The sequence below is a fragment of the Paralichthys olivaceus genome, chromosome 2, assembly GCF_024713975.1.
Source record: "Paralichthys olivaceus isolate ysfri-2021 chromosome 2, ASM2471397v2, whole genome shotgun sequence".
Lineage (NCBI taxonomy): Eukaryota > Metazoa > Chordata > Actinopteri > Pleuronectiformes > Paralichthyidae > Paralichthys > Paralichthys olivaceus.
The window spans coordinates 27,983,289-27,999,771 of NC_091094.1; the positions used below are offsets into that span (position 1 = coordinate 27,983,289).

The window sequence follows — 16,483 nt, forward strand, 5'->3', positions numbered from 1 at the left end:
ATGCAAAATATAACATTAAAAAGTGCTGTATGATTTTAAAACTACTAAATAGCAAATATGCTGTTAATATGCATGAACAACTAATGAATGGTGGAAAATGTATGTTTTACAGGATGTCTAGGCTAAAAGGTCACGAGATGAAAATGGTCTGAATCGTATCCTATGAATTTAAATATAAAGAGCCCATTCTAGGGGAAAGAAAAAAACAATTCGTACAATTTAGATGAAACACACTAATCACCTGGATTATTTTTTATTAAATTTCTGCTGATAGTTCTTTTCAACTTAATCTTACACACTGAAACTCTAAAATTGACATTCATGATGTAAAATATGTCTGTAGTTAGCTCATAGTGTCTCTGTTAACTTTTTCTCTTCACCCAAAATGTGTGAAACAGTTATTTAAAAGTGTTCCCAAACTAGGTTTGAGTATTTCCTGGTTGTTATGTTGTCCTTACATATAGTATTGTGATGGAATTGTAACAATAAGTTGTTGTCATTCACTCATCTCAACACACAAGTTCAGTCGGTCACAGTGTCATGAATAGAACATTGTATGATTGTTTTTGTTGTATGGCATTCAATATTGATATCAAGATAAGGTTCAGTCATTACTGTGATATCCCCTCAGCCCTCCGATGGATTAACTGATGTTGCACAGAGTCAGTGCAGTGACACTCACAGAAGTTCATACACAGAGTTAGAGATACTGTATTGGCACTAACAGACATCCATACTTGGATATTTATATCCATATATAGATATTGATTTTCAGTGATAACAGTAATACAAATGGGGATTTTAAATCGATGTAGTTATAATGAAAATCATTTATAGGCTTTATGGATTTTAAATCAGAAGCGGAAAGGCCTCAGATGTGGATCAATTATGATTGATGAATGAATTATGAATGAATGAATGACGATAAATTAGGATAGGAACTGAAATGTGTTGCAGGGTACTGCTCTGCACTAGTATCTGACCAGCTATATATATATATATATGTACTGTATATGATAATGGTGGTGATTTTGTTTTTACATTAACTGATAATGTCAGTGTGGAACAGAGTAAGGGACAGAGTCACAGCTTGTTGAAGGGGTGAAATGGGATTTGAGGCTCGTGCCAACTGATGATAACCCAGTCCAATTGGATTGGTAATGGCTATTCATTGGGGTGGGAAGCAGTTTGGCTGCTTTGACACTAATGTGAATGCAGACTGAAATGTGACTGAGGGACTTTGGCTTGAATAAATAGCATGAAGGAGGGCTTGTGCAAGTATGAGTGTGTGTGTGTGTGTGTGTGTGTGTGTGTGTGTGTATGAGTGTGTGTGTGCATTAGTGTGTCTTGATAAAATGTGATCACGTTGAGCATCAGTTAATGTGTGGTAGCAAAGGCTGATGTAGATGTGATTGTTTTGCATTTTGCACATGCAGCCAATTCTTGCTGCATTTACAAGCAAAGTTACGACAAAGAAAATGGTACGAATAGAGGAAGAACGCTAGGAACGACAGGACCAGATGATCTCAGACATGACTTATAAAGATAGATAGATACTTTATTGATGCTGAGGGAAATTTAGGAGACTGTAAATATTGCAAAAAGTTACCAATTTATTGTTTTTATCAATCGTTCGCCACAATTTTTTGAACCTGCTGTCTTTTATAGTTGAACAGTTCAGCTGCTTTAGTTTTCAGTATTCCTGTTATTTCAACCAGTGCTAACATAGATTACAATCTGACACCTTAGTTATCTACATAGCTGCTTTCAGCTCTAACACTTCATGCTTACAGTTCATCTGACAATTCAAATTTGTCAGTGGTTCAACCTCAGCTGACACTTTACTTCCTTTAAGTGCTTCATCCAAATCCGCAGCTGACATGTGATATTGCACATGGAAAGAATTCACATTTTGATATATTTTAAACCACTGAGCATCTGAAAACATTGGATGCCATTTACTAATGATCATTTAATCTATTTATTTGAAATAACATAGACACATTCGGTATTTGGCTAACACACGCAACAGACAAAGTGTGCATGGTTGATGTTTGCGTGTTAATTCTTTGCACAAGCCAAATGCATTTTCCTGCTGAGTGCCTGAAGGTATAACCAGTTGAAATCTCAAGTCTGTAAATGCAGTGTGCAAACACAAAAACAACCTTTGCATCCTTCCTGTTAACACCCTGAATGTTTTTCCATATTCGGTGCACTCTAAGGGACGTGTTGAGAAAAGGCATCAGACAGCTTGAAGTGGCCTGAGGAAAACAGAGATGCAAAGCTTCCTCATATGTTGTCGTCCCTTTCTCCCTTCCTGCAGTAGCATGAGAATGGCTCACTGGCTTTCAGAACATATTGATCCCAAAATAACATCAAAGAGGCCGTCTGACTGACTTAAGATGTGCTGGGAGGGGAAGGCAAGGGCTGGGTGAGTAGGAAGAGGAGGAGGAAACCAGATCCAGCTAGAGGGAGGATTGTACCTTGACAGCAGCAATGAGTCAGACTTTGTACTTCTCTTTTGGTCAGTGTTTTTTTGGGATTTGACTTTTAAGAGATTTCGGATGTTTGAATTTCGACTTTGAAAGGTGCCCAAAAGGTAGAAAGTCCTTTTTCTTCTTTTTGACTGTTCAGCACTATTACGTTTTAGATGCTGGACTGATTGATTATTCATGATCGTATCTCTCTTTTAATCATTTCTGCTTTCTTTTTTAATACTGTGCTCAGGTGCCCTAAAGCCTTAAGAAGGACGTGGGCCTGGGATAGAAAGGTCAGTGGGTTGATCCCGTTGAACCAGGAGGAGTAATTTAGGTGTGGACATAAAAGAATAGCTCTTTCCCCTCTTTTATGTTTTTTACCGTTGAGATGCCCTCAAGCCCTCCGATCAGACGGTGGCAGAACTAGACAGCTTCCAGTTTGATTAGGGAGAGAGGCAGGGCAATTAGAGAGAGTTCCTTTTCAAAAAAAAGCTCCCCCAAAAGTAGAAGAGATGAGAATGATGACAATTAACATTTAATAGAAATTATATACACAAAAGTGGTGAGCAGAACTGCACCTTTTGGATTAGAAAGAAGCGTATGCTGGGGTAACATGCTATAAAGGTGCATTAAGGTGCCCCAGTTTTTTATAGCAAATGGCTTTATTTGCCTTAACTTAAACAAACCTTAACTGTAGAGGAGGTGAGTCAGAAACCAAAAGGCAATGAATGCCACTTGTAATTTACTTGTATTTCATTGTGTTTATGTTGCAGTAGTGCCGTCTCCTTTTAGGCTCTAAATAATTCTCCAGCACCCATAAACACACTCCTCCATGGTGCTGGGTTATATAACGTCATGATCTAATGCTTTTCTTGTCTGATCATCTGTCAGCAAGCAACTTATTTGATTTTGGTGAGGATGTTACCTGTACAGAGGAACTGAAGTCAGGAAAGAGCACAGATGTCTTTAAATTGAAATACTGCTACTGCTATATTGAGACTTGCTTGTTTTTATTTTTAAGTAGGTATGCAGCAGCCCCCTCAGCCTAGATAGGTATACGCTATATAGCACAATCACACATACATCGACCAGTTGAAGTTATTACTCCTGCTAAGACATGATCCATCCCTGGCTCCTGAACCATCAGCTTTGTCAGCTATTGTCAATGGGAGTTAGCCAGATTCAAACACTGACTGGGATTGAACCCTTGTCCTTGTGGAGATTGACAAGTGCTTTACGCTGCATCAGCTAGAGGGCTCGGTTAACATAGTAACTGTACCTTTAATGCAAATCGGATAATACCAGGCACATACTGAAACCTCAAACTCTCAGAAACCACTTTGTATCTCCACAGCAGATCAAGGCTCTCATTAATACAAATAAGTTCCCTGTTTCAGTGTATATTTAACCCATTACTCATATTCTGGAATCAATATGATGATATCAAATCCTCCAATAAATTTGGTGTGATTTTCTTTCCTCTCATCTTTCCTATTGTTAACCCAAATTCCGTACTCACTTAATTCAAAGTAAAAATTGGCTTTAGAACAAATGGATTGTTGACACATCCAGGATGATTGTTCTCAAGTGTAGACTGTCTTGATATGATTATAACAAAGACAACAATGATAGGCGTGTGCACAGCAGTGCCCTGGTTTCTACTGCATGGAGGCAAATCGGAAAAGACATTCATTAAATCTATCGATTTTCATGAATATGACACAATGAATGTCTGCCTCAGTATCACACTGCAACACACAGACACGCAGGCAGCCTGCATTAGAAGAGCTGTAAGAAATGGCACTGTGCATCATCAAGGGGCGGTGTAATGTGGAGATTGAGTTACAGCCACTGTTGTGTGAAGTGAACTTAAATGTGGGATATGCCTTTAGTCAGACAGCACTTAGGGGGCATATTGATCGGGCAGTGAAAAGCAAGTGGGAGAAGATGGGTGTCGGAGCCTGAAGAGGAGAGGAGGCAAGAGAAACAGGAGAAGAAGAGAGGGTCACCCACCAGAGGCAAAACTGAAGCCTCCCCTATGCCAAGGCTCAACAGCCACATTTTGACTGGATTTGAATTCATTTATTTTGTAGTGCAGCCCACTCTTGCTGAAACAGTGTGACTACCAAGCGACTGAAACTGAAGGACAACATAGTTAGATGGCATCATGAAAAATGTATCTTTAAAAAATACAAGAAAACTGAGACATCGCTTTTTCCCCAGTGCGAGGCAGATGATGGTGTCGTTCAAAGCCGTGCTTTGGATTACCATGCAATTTAGTATGGATAACAGTCCCCAAAGGATTATCACTGACCTTTTATCTTGTTCCACAATCACGTTGAAAGGTTAAAGATTTTAGTTCAGAAATGTCAAAATCACTTGGATAGATTACCAAAACATTTATCCCTGGTGGATGAGCTGACTTTATGAAACCTCAATAAATGCCACTCACAACTCAAGGTTTACCTCCACAATGCTACATCATGTGTCCTTGAAATTGACCAAATCTATTCCAGAGGATTACACCATGACCTTTCTTGTTGCACCAGGTTCAGTAAACTCAAATCAAGCCTGTTAGAACTGTCAACGTTTTCTCAGCTCATGTCTGACCCGCTCCTGATACAATGATTATGTCATAAACTAATATACATTAATGTAGGCATGTGTGTGTACTTGATTCTGTTCTTTTTGCATTCAGGGTCTGCTTACAGGCAGTTATTTTCAACATGAGATTTATAATTTAATTATGTTCGTTTAGTCTTTATACCACCTTCAGCCTCTCCTTTTTATTTAACTTTGCTCTTCTTGTCTCGTTTGACTGCTTTTATCCATCAAAGCCATCACCTCGCCATCACCCCCAGCCCATCTATGAAATACACTCTGCAAAAGACTGAATGAGAGTTGTGTTCATACCATAACTCCTGTTAATAGCTTGTGGTAGGCTTTCAATGGGAGGCTTTTCTCCAACACCTTTCTCCTGTTCCCTTAAAAAAAAAAATAATATAAATCACTGATACAGCCACTTAATGCATGCTCTTCGGAATTCCCTACCATCTCACTCACTGGCACTGGACGCAGAGCTGTAAATAAAGGCCTTAACGCTCTTTGACAAATGGCCCTGATTGCTATGCAGGCATTCTGCATGTGACAGGACGTTTTAGCGGAAAGTCAGCTACAAGGGCTAATCAAAGACGGCGTGCTGAATGCAGACTGCCGGCCTTTCCTTGCACGCTTATGAGTAATTGGTCCAAGGAACGGCCAGAGGAAGGGGGGGGGGGTTATGTCATTAGAGAGGAAAGTGTATGGGCGGTTGTTTTAGCTGGCTAATGGTGTGGCTGCTCCAGCTTTAGTAGTCCTCTCACTTCATATTCCCCGTGCCCCGGTCAGCCAGCCAGCCAACTAGTCAATCAGTGCATTGGTCAGAGGCTGCTGCAGAAGTAATGGCTGCAGGACCCTCCCCCATGGCTAATGCCAAAACTAATGGGCCAATTAGTGTATGGGGATTGTTCTGATGGCTGCATGAGATAGAGGGACCCAGCAACACGATGAGCTTCTCTCTCTCGCTCTGTGTGAATGTTTTTGTTAGATTTGACTGATTTAAGTTTTTAAACACAAAATGGTTGTTTCAGAAGCAAATACTATCAGAAAAAAAGAAGAAATACGGGAAAGAAAAATCGGACCACAGAAGACCCATGCGTTCTGATGATCAGGGACGTGGAAGTCAGTGTGCAATAGCAGCCTACTACCAGGAGAGTTGATATAAAGTCTATAACTCTACTGGACCTCTGTAGCAGCTGCCAGACAGTGAAATAATCCAGCTCCATTGTTAAAGCAGCAGATAAACCGATGGACAGAGTCACTATGCTCTTTCACATGTTATTTTTATTATTCCATTGTTTCACACTGTAAGGTCTTCACTGTTGGTGTCTTCAACACCAACCCGTTCATGCACACGGCGCATGAGAAAATATGATGTTGATCTCCTGACAAAAAGAAGGCCTCCTTTGTTGTTTTTTGCTGAACAGAAAAAAAATGAACACAATGTGTGAGGCCACCTAGGAGGCAGTGTGTCTTGTTGTGTATCGCACACAATCCGTGTGGCCACAAATTTGAGGCTGCGTGCTGACATCCACTCAGGGTTTTTAGTGGAGGTATGAAGACCTTTTACTGCTCCCTCATGTTGTCAGTTCCCCATAAACCAGAGCAAAGCATGGATAGTGTGTGTTTGAATGAGTGTGTGTGTGTGTGTGTGTGTGTCTGAAGTAACCCATTTTCTTTTCATGATGAAATCGAATTGGGACAGAGGTTCGTCAGAACGCAAGACTTCAAGGGTGACAGTCGATGATGGTCAGGAAGTTTAGTCAGTAAATTGACTGTGATGGAAGTAAAAATGGGTGATGGAAACAGAGGGCAGCTCTGATACTCTCAGCTAAAGTGTCAGGCAGCCAACAGGGGCCCGGCGGGAAAGACATTGTGACACGGTAGGATTTAACTCCTGAGCCGTGACCCAGCCCCCTCTGCTGGTATCCAGATTATAGGAATATATATTTCACATATTTCATAACATGAATACAATTCAGAGACAAGTAGCTACCTCCAGATTTCCTAATCATCCCAGGGACAGTCTGCATTATCCACTAGAATAGTGTATTGTCATTGTTTTAGCATTACAAAAGCACAGCATGTATTTGAATATGCAGGACTTTCAAAGTGTACATTATTGACTTAGTTTGAAATTAAAGGTAGGAGCACTTTTCCTGGAAATACTAGCTTAGATTGATATGTAAAGGTACAACTCCACCGATAAGTTTTGCCTGAAGTGTGTCTCCATGGAATTAAAAAAATGGCTTTAGAACACAGAACTGGGAGGCGGGGCTAGGACAAGCCCTGATGCCTAACTACAGTGAGACCGGGTTTTCTGATAGCGAGTGGATCGCGGCGTTTCGCCATAGTTTTCCCCTGTTAATATTATTTCGCCTTAATTTGGACAATCGTTCAGTGGACTATTGCTCTATATGGTGTGCACTGATGGTGAACCCAGGGGAACTATTGTTTATTTATCTGTCTTGTTTTATATATTGCCACCGCGGCCTGGGAGTTAAAATGTCAGGTGTGTTATTTAATTTGTTTGAGCCTTAAATATATAGTGTTTTCCCCTCAAACGGTGTTTTTCGTTGATTGATAATTTCCTCTAAGTTAATGTGTGGCAAGTGCGGATGTTTTCTGCATTCATCAGGCTTCACTGGCCATTTTGTGTTACCAGATATATGATTTTGATACAACCGCAGTCAGATCCGCCTACAGCTTGAAATTTAGCGTACTGTATTTTCCCTTAGAACTGTTTTAAATAAGGTGAATTGTCTATTAATGGTAGAATATGTGGTGGTTTATGGGCCACTCACCTTTTTGGGGTTTTCAAATATGTATCAGTGTCATGATGACATAGAGGCGTCCTAAATGGTTTGTAACACTGAGTGGTTCCAGATTGTTCAGACTTTTATAAATATTATGTTATATATATGAATAAATGTGATAGCTTTTTGGAACTGACATTAATGTGTTTCATCAAAGAACTGTCATATAATTTAGTTTACAGCTCAAAAAACACAATTAAGTGTGCTGTACCTTTTTAATTATTTTTACCAGACAATAGGTGGCAAATCAGTACAAAAAATAATCAGATAAATCATTTTTGTAACAAAGTCATTAAGTTATATTTTTAGTGTTTTGGAAGACTTGTTGTAAAGGAGTGGGAAGCCTGTTCCACATTTTATTATGTGTAAGAGAGCAGTAAGAAACGATCCATGAGATGAGAGAACAAGTTTGGTTTATCTTGTTGCCTTTGTTCAGTTGTGTTTTACTCTTACATATCCTGGTTCAATTGTATTTGTACCTTTTTTTTCCTCAGATAAAGAAATAAGAACTTACTACTTATCCTGTTATAGCAAGGGAAATCAGCAGGTGCAAATGTAAGCCTGTTTCTTATCTAATTTGTTTTTATAATCAATTCACTGTGTGGAAAAATCGCTATGGGGGGGTGATGATGAGATGAGAGGGGCTGCTCAGCTGTCAGCAGGTGTGCTTCAGGAGCAGATTGTTGAGAATCACTGATCTGAGACCAAATTCACACTCAAAACAACACATGAAGGCCCATGAGCTAGCCATGAAAAATCAAAGAAAGAAAATACCCTGCCCATGTTCCAATCAATCATGTTCCAGGGATTATTGACAGCAGATGAAGTCAGGCACACCGCCCAGGGCAGAGCTGTGCACACACATTCAAAGTAACTGATGACAGGACACTGGATTTTAATTACACTTAATGCACATTTCTTGATCACTCACTGTGACGTTAGATATGTCATGTGATTTGACACTTTGATTTACAATGACACAAAGTTTTGAATCCTTTTTGAATCTGTCTGGATCTGGTACATTTAAATTTTCTCTGTAATATAATAAATGCCTTGAACAAATGTGCTTTGTAGTTTTTGTGCTTTACAAATCGATTAAAATGAATTGCCCCTTGCTTAAAGCTAGCTTTTCTAAAGGTGTTTCGGACAAATTGCATTTTGATTGTGTTTTGAAAAGTGAATGAATGTTTTTGGTGAATGCTACAAGTTTGCTCGAGGGGCTGCAATTTCAGATTTTCACTTCAAAAATCAAGAGAGCATGTCACTTGCTCAGATGTTGGCATAAACTAAGAATTTATAAAATCAGACTTTGACATAAAGGCGATATAAAAATATTGGGATGCAATATTTCGCACATTGATAAATGCTAACAACCCTGTAAGACTCTAATTGAAAAGACTAAGAATCTACCTTGCTCAATGGCACTTTGGCGGTAATAATTGGGGGAAATGTTCTTACTCTTTCCTGACAGTGTTTGGTCAACAACTGACAAAAAAAAAAAAAAAAGTATGATGCAGTCATTTTTACAATGTAATAATATTTATTGTACTCAAATTGAAAGAAGTGCTCTTCCGATATCAAGTAAAACATAAAAAATGTAAATGAGAAAATCTTTATTCTCCTTTGTTTTAACTGATTTTCACTTGACCAATTTTCTAAATATGTCCACTCATCTGCAGACGTGCATCGAACTCCAGAGAGGTGTATGAATGCCAATGTCTGAGTGAGAGCCTCCGGAGTTTCTGTGGACTTTCTTCATTCTGCCTCTGAGTATAAAGTTTGCAGGAGTTCCTGAGAAGCCGATATAAGAGTGTTGTGTTGTTTCTCATTGCTGCTTTTAAAAATGGAAACATGCGACATATAATTATGTCTTGATAATGAGTCTTGATATAAAACCATTTCTCTTGAGCGTGCCTCGTGAAGTTACTTCTCTTACTTTACTGACTCACCCATCGCTGTGTATTCTTCCTCCTCTCAGCTCTCCCTGGTGTGTGGGTCTCACTCACCCACTGTCTGATCCTGCCAGTCAGGGGGATCAAGCATCTCAAGCATTAACATTTAGGGCTCTCCACTCCCCCAAATGATGCCCAGCAAAACAATAATCCTCTTACAATTCACAATTTGTTCACAATTTTACACAGTGAAAAATAGAAAGCAGGTATTCTTTTTTGAAATAGTAATATTTTCAGTATTTTGAAGCTATGCTGCATCACTTCCAGTAACACTCAATAGAAGGTCCTGTGGTTCCTATTCCCTCAGGCAGAGTAGTTTCCTCAGAACTGGGTTGAAAAAGAATAGATGCATCTTTCGTAATACTGTGGCTTGTACAGCCACATTTGTAAAGAATCTTCCTGGAGAAGATGTGGGATCAGAAGCCCGATCTCAACAGCAGACTGACTTTTTCTCAGTTAACTGCTGAATAAAGTCTATTCATTGGCTTACTTTAGAAAACGTCCTCACTTTACTTTTAGTGGGGTTTTTTTGCACAGTACGACACAAGGTCTGAACTGCAGTGGAGAATTTGATTTTGACAACATTTTAATGTTGTCAAAATGACATTCCTCCATTATTAGAATTTCAACTTTGGAATTGTCCTCCTGTGGATGCCTCTGTCTGAGGTACGAATTCAGAGCTCAGCCTCAGTTCTTAAGTGTTGTTAGCACCCATGCAACACTACACACAGATAACAGGGAAAATGAAAGTGGAAGAGTCGGCCATGACTAACTTTATACCATAGTTTTGCTCACTTCATTATCACAACAACTGATTCGAAGTTTTACAACATGTGCTGCAATATTGCACAGGATTGAGGAAAGCTGATTAAAGAATCAGCTTTGGGAATGTATCAGCACCGTATGAATCACACACATCCACCATACTTCTACTTACAGACCTTGTTCCGTGGAAATGAGCCAGAGTGCCACATCATTACAATGAAAAACAAAAAACTTGTGAAGGTTGGAAAAGTAGAGATAAATCAGAGCAAGAGAGAGATGAAATAAGGAATGGAAAATATTGTGATGTGACATTATGGCACATTGTCACCCCTGGGGAGAAATGACTGTCAGTAAACGATTTACAGTGGAAAAAGCATTGCTTGAAAATCTGTGAGGTGCTTTTGAAATGGAGTAGATTACTGTAGTCTTTGAATGCCTCATGCTGCTTGACTACCATGTGTATTGGCATCAGAGACATGCAGGAGAAAATGTAATCTGTCTAAGGACAAGAATGCTCTGAGGGAATTTGTTAAATGTTGTACAAATATTCACTTGGACACAGGAATGAACAGATTACATTTTGATGGTCAAAGGTCAAAGTCACAGTTTTTGCCTTATCAAGGTGATACCTCTAAAACGCTGTGAAGAAATCTTCTCACATTTGGCACAAACATTCACGAGTGAAGGATTCAATCAGTTAACTTGGTAGCTAAAGGTCAACATTGCGTTAGCTTCACAAAGTATGTTTATGTTTTTCTTGAAAGTGATATGTTAAGATCAGCTTGAGGGAATTTCTTCAAATTTGGTACAAAATTCTCTTTGACTCAAAGATCAACTGATTTGATTTTGGTGGTTGAAGGTCAAAAGGTCAAGGTCAGATCACCTTGCGTTGTTTTAAAGTCAATATATCAGGTATCAGGTATATAAGAGAATTATAATACATCTGGCACAAACACTCCCTTAGTCCCAAAGATGACCTGAATAGAATTTGGTGGTCAAAGGTCAAGGTCACTGTGACCTCTCAAACATTCACTTGAAGTTGGATTTAAAACATGTCTACGTTTTTACTGATTAACTTATTAGAATTTGGTGGTCAGGGTCAAAGGTCACAGGGACCTTCTATGAATCTTGAAAAAATATGTACGTGGATAATTCTAGTTGTTTGTACACTGGGGAATTGGATGGAACCTGCACGCACAGACAAGCACCGACGTACAAATAATAGAAACATCCCAGGCTGGAACAATCTGTCATAAACTGCACGTGTCCTATGACATTTGGAAATGTGTTATTTTTACAACCAATCAGACATCAACCCCTCCTTTTTACTTGTGTAAAGTGTGGTTTCCATTGTGGTATTGCTACTTTACTGTCTTAATCTCAGTTATCTGCCAGCATATTAAGGTGCATGAAGTCATACAGACACATTCTCAGTAGGTCCAAAGGTTTCACAGTATATTATATGTTAATGTAATGCTTATCCAGCAGGAGTTTGTGGAAGTATTTTAATTAGAGTCCCATAGAGTCCTGCTATAGTCTCCCTCAGCCTTAAAAGGGAAATATCCCGCAAGGAATTGCTGCTCCCATCTCATCTGAGCAGAACTGTGGCAACCATCAGCTCCAATCTCCTCCCTCATGGGACTGCACCGACGTGCCCTCAGCCAAGGGTACTTAACCCTCAAAGGCTTAGACACATGGAAATAGATGGTGGTAGACTTATCTATGGGTTATATGGAGAATAGGTGTGTGGTGTATGCTGATGAGATGAGATGAGGACAAAGTTCCTGGAGAGGTTAGAAAGTCAACTTTAATCTCTCTCTCTCTTTCTCTCCCTCCCACTCTCTTTCACTTTATCTCCAGTCTTTGACTGTGTTGCTCGCTGAAGAGTTGAACCCTTACTGAACCGTGAACTGAATCTTTGACCATATGAAATGAGGATATTTTGGCCAATCCTCACAACTTCAGAGGGCTGCTGGCGATAGAAGACTTATGGCCTTTAATGGTGACGCGAATAAATGAAACAAGCTAGCAGATACTTTAGAGGTGGATTTTGACGTGAGTTACTTCTCACCTAAAGCGTGAGGTGACATAATGAGAAAATTAAGCGAAAACAAAACAGAGCTCTGAAAAAGACAGATGGAATCACCATGAAGCAATGATGATCTCCTGCTCCTTTTACCTAAAAAAAGAAAAAAAAGATATACCTGGGTATACTCAATACTGACAAAGAGAAGAGAACCTGGAATAGTTTCAGTGCTTGGTTCAGGAGCTTTAACGGTAACTCTCTGTCTCTATGTGTCTCTTTCTCTCTCTCTCTCTCTCACACACACACACACGCACACACACACACACACACACACGCGCATGTATGGTAATTTTCAAGGTAAACCCTGAAGTAAAAACACAGAGCTGGCAGTAGCCGCTCAGCTGCAGAACTACGGCCGGTGTGCTCCGGGTGTTAGGGTAATGACTGTTGTTAGGCATGTATTTGTAATTTTTTGGTCAGAGTAAGAGACTAGAGAACTTCTTATGCCAATGAGTGTCCACACAACGATATCATCTCTACATGTAGAGAAGAACAATGTGTGTGTGTGTGTGTGTGTGTGTGTGTGTGGATATATACATATATACATATACTTCCAGTATTAGCAGCCTAATTTACAGGAGGATGACGAGGACGAGATCCAGGGGACTTTTCGTGCTGTCTATCATGATTCAGCAAGAGTCGTTTCACATCCTCAGCTAAACTCACTGGACCTCATTTGTCAAGACCTGCAAACATTTGGTATGCAAAGCTCTGACAGGTCCTGGACAAGAATTTAAAGCAATTTGTATGTGGAGCTTGGCGCTAATTGCCCTGGCGTTTTTACTCCACGCTTCTCTGAGATCATTTGTCAATCAAAAAGTCAGCCCAGCACTGAGTTTTTTATTTACTTCACTCTTTTCGTGGATAAATGGTGACAAAGTTAGGTATTTCTCTTGTCCCTTGTTGGCTGCGGCTGATTTTACAGGACACTGCTTCCCCAAAGACCAATGTTTGTTTTCATTGTGACTTGTGAAGATGGACAGATAGGGATGAACGGGTGGAGATCTTTTTAGACAGCAGAGAAAATGACAGAAGGATGACAAGTCTTGCAAATGGAACAATTGCTTTTTAAAAAAATAAACAACTAAATTGTCTACTGGTATTCAATATGAATGAAGTCTACATTGGAACATACTGCCTCTTATAAGGACGTCTAACATGACAAAAACCTTTCTCCTTCTACATTGATTTCATGTTTCTAAACTGCCAGACATATAAATAAAAGACAGTACAACCTTAAGTGGTGCCACAAATATAGCTGAGAAGGGTGTGCAGTACTTGACTTACTGACATATGTTGCTATCAGGGCTTAGAGTAGCTGTTAATGCTTGTGACTGTCACTGTCAGTACTCCAGACCTGCATAATGCTGTATACTCAGATTGGCTCGGCCACTGCTAATACCAGCCCTCATACAGATTCACTTTCCTCCACACTCCCCATACGTGCTGAACCACGGCCCATATGCTGAAGAAAGCTGAAGGTGGGAGCTCTGTAGCTCGACAGTCAGACAGCAGACTCACTGCTTGTTAGCTTACTAACTTGTGGATATCCACAAATCTTGCTGCCTGTGGGCCTAAGACAGAGTGGCTGATACAGTTTAGTTAACTACTTTTACTGCCTGCATTAATGTTACATGTTAGAAAGTCAAGTCAAATGATGAAGTGGGCTGTTGGTCTGAGTGCTGAGTATCTCAGTAGCATTAAGGAAAAGACTGAATAAACAGGTCAAGAGGGTGAGCTTTTAACAGGAGGTTGTGGGGAGAAGGATACTTGTCACGATTACATTCTTAATTGAAAATTGTATATATTTCTCATGGCTATCAGATCAAAATCAACCCATATTTGAATTAATGAAGGAACCATAATATATGCAGTAGGTTTATTTACTATTATTGAGTATATTTAATATATTTAAATGATTTCCTATCCAAGGTGGAGCTTTAAAATTTGCAGCAGTTTTACCAAATGTATGTATTTTATTGTATATGATGTATACAATGAACTGGGATCATATCTCTACCTTTGAAGTCGTTAGTCATTAGACTTTCTTTGCATGAAGCATAATTTTGATATAAGTTCACAGTAAGTTTGTATTGATATTTTTGGTTAATAATAAATATAATGCATACATATAATGTAAAATTGTATCAATCACACCTAATTTTTTTTAATATACATTTTATTAACTTGTAGGTTTTTTATAATCTTGTTTTCGGTGTACAACTTGAAAAACATTTTTAAAAAAAGATGATAACAACATAATAGAAGGGTTAATGGAGAAAGTCTCCCATCCCCTGCATGAGACTCTGACAGCGCTGGACAGCTCTGTCAGTGACCAGCTGCTCCAGCGGCAGTGTTCAAAGGAGCAATATCACGGGTCCTTTCTTCCTGCTGCTGTCAGAATGTTAGACTAGCACTGTTCCCAACAACTCATCAGGCCTGCCGCAAACACCACTGGACAGTAATATGTGCAGTATATCTGTCCAACCATTGCTCTATGTATCTGCAATACTGCATTTCATGTAAACAATATGCAAAATAAACGATGTGAAATAGTAAACATAAATATTCAACACTAATAATACATAATGTAAATACACTAATGATGTCACTACTTGTTTCTGCGGTTAACATTCTTGATAGCTCGTCTATAAACTGCTGTTGCCGTAACGATGAGAAACTTCCCTTATGGGATTAATAAAGATCTTTTCATACCTGAATGGATGCTAGCTGAAAAAAAAAAAAAACTGGCAAGTGCAGAAAATATGCTTTTTGACTATAGATGTTAGAGTCAGCCAGTGTTGGTGTTCTCTCAGTTAGCTTTTTTTTTTGGTTGACATTTTTGATCAAATCATATTTCCTTTGTTTTCACCAGGTCTGACTATATGGATTTAAGAATGAGCCTCTCTTTTTTTCTTTTTGAAAACATACTCATGCCTTTTCAGGCTTAGGTGTTTTTTTCCATGTGTCAGTTGCAGAGTTACTTTTTCTTTTTTAAATTCTGCTAGCACATTGCCCATTCTGAACATGCTTGTGTGGAATGGGCTGTTTGCTTGGCCTGTTAATGCTCCGGAGCTACTTCAGAATTATTTTTAAAAAATAAGAGCTTTGCAGCTCAGCTCAGTATAAAGCATTGCAGCAACAAAACAAACAATATTCTTTTATTTTGTAATTTGATTAAGATTAGGTGATTTTATGAATGTTGTTGCCAAAACAGAGATCAGCACACGTGCCACCCTGAATGTCTGTGTCAGTCCGCTTTGTAGAAACAAAAATAATAATAATAATCAGATTACCAAAATGTTCTTGCAAGAGAAATATTATTGGCCACAGGCTGCCATTTGCCTTCCACTTCTGTAATTTATCTGAGGACATAGAGAACATGTTCAATCGAAGACTGACCGCCCCACCCCCAGTGACTCCTACAGCGCTGGGGGCTCGTTTATTCAAATTTTAACAATAGTGACCATATTGAGTATTCAAACCCTAATCAAATTCTGCACTGCACTTCCTCGTAGGTTGAATAAGTAGGTAAATTACACATTGAGAAAGAAATCCTCATTTAACTTTTAACAGGGGGCGTGTCATTGTTGAGTGGAGATCTGAGCCATCTACAAACCTTCTTCACAGAGACTCCTATGTGGACTGTGGTCCAGCAGGACTGATGACTGGATTCGAGTATTTCTCTTTAGTCACTATCAACCCACTATACCAACTACCATCTTAGATAAAGCACTGTCTTTACAACCTATTTGTACAGACCTTTTAACAGTCTTTTCTTACACTTAC

General features: G+C 39.2%; 1 protein-coding gene across 1 annotated transcript in view; it reads left to right on the plus strand.

Annotated features, from left to right (window-relative positions):
- LOC109640020 (receptor-type tyrosine-protein phosphatase gamma-like) overlaps positions 1-16,483 on the plus strand; it is a 350,667-nt gene that overhangs the window by 26,698 nt on the left and 307,486 nt on the right. The gene's annotated exons all lie outside the window — the stretch shown is intronic.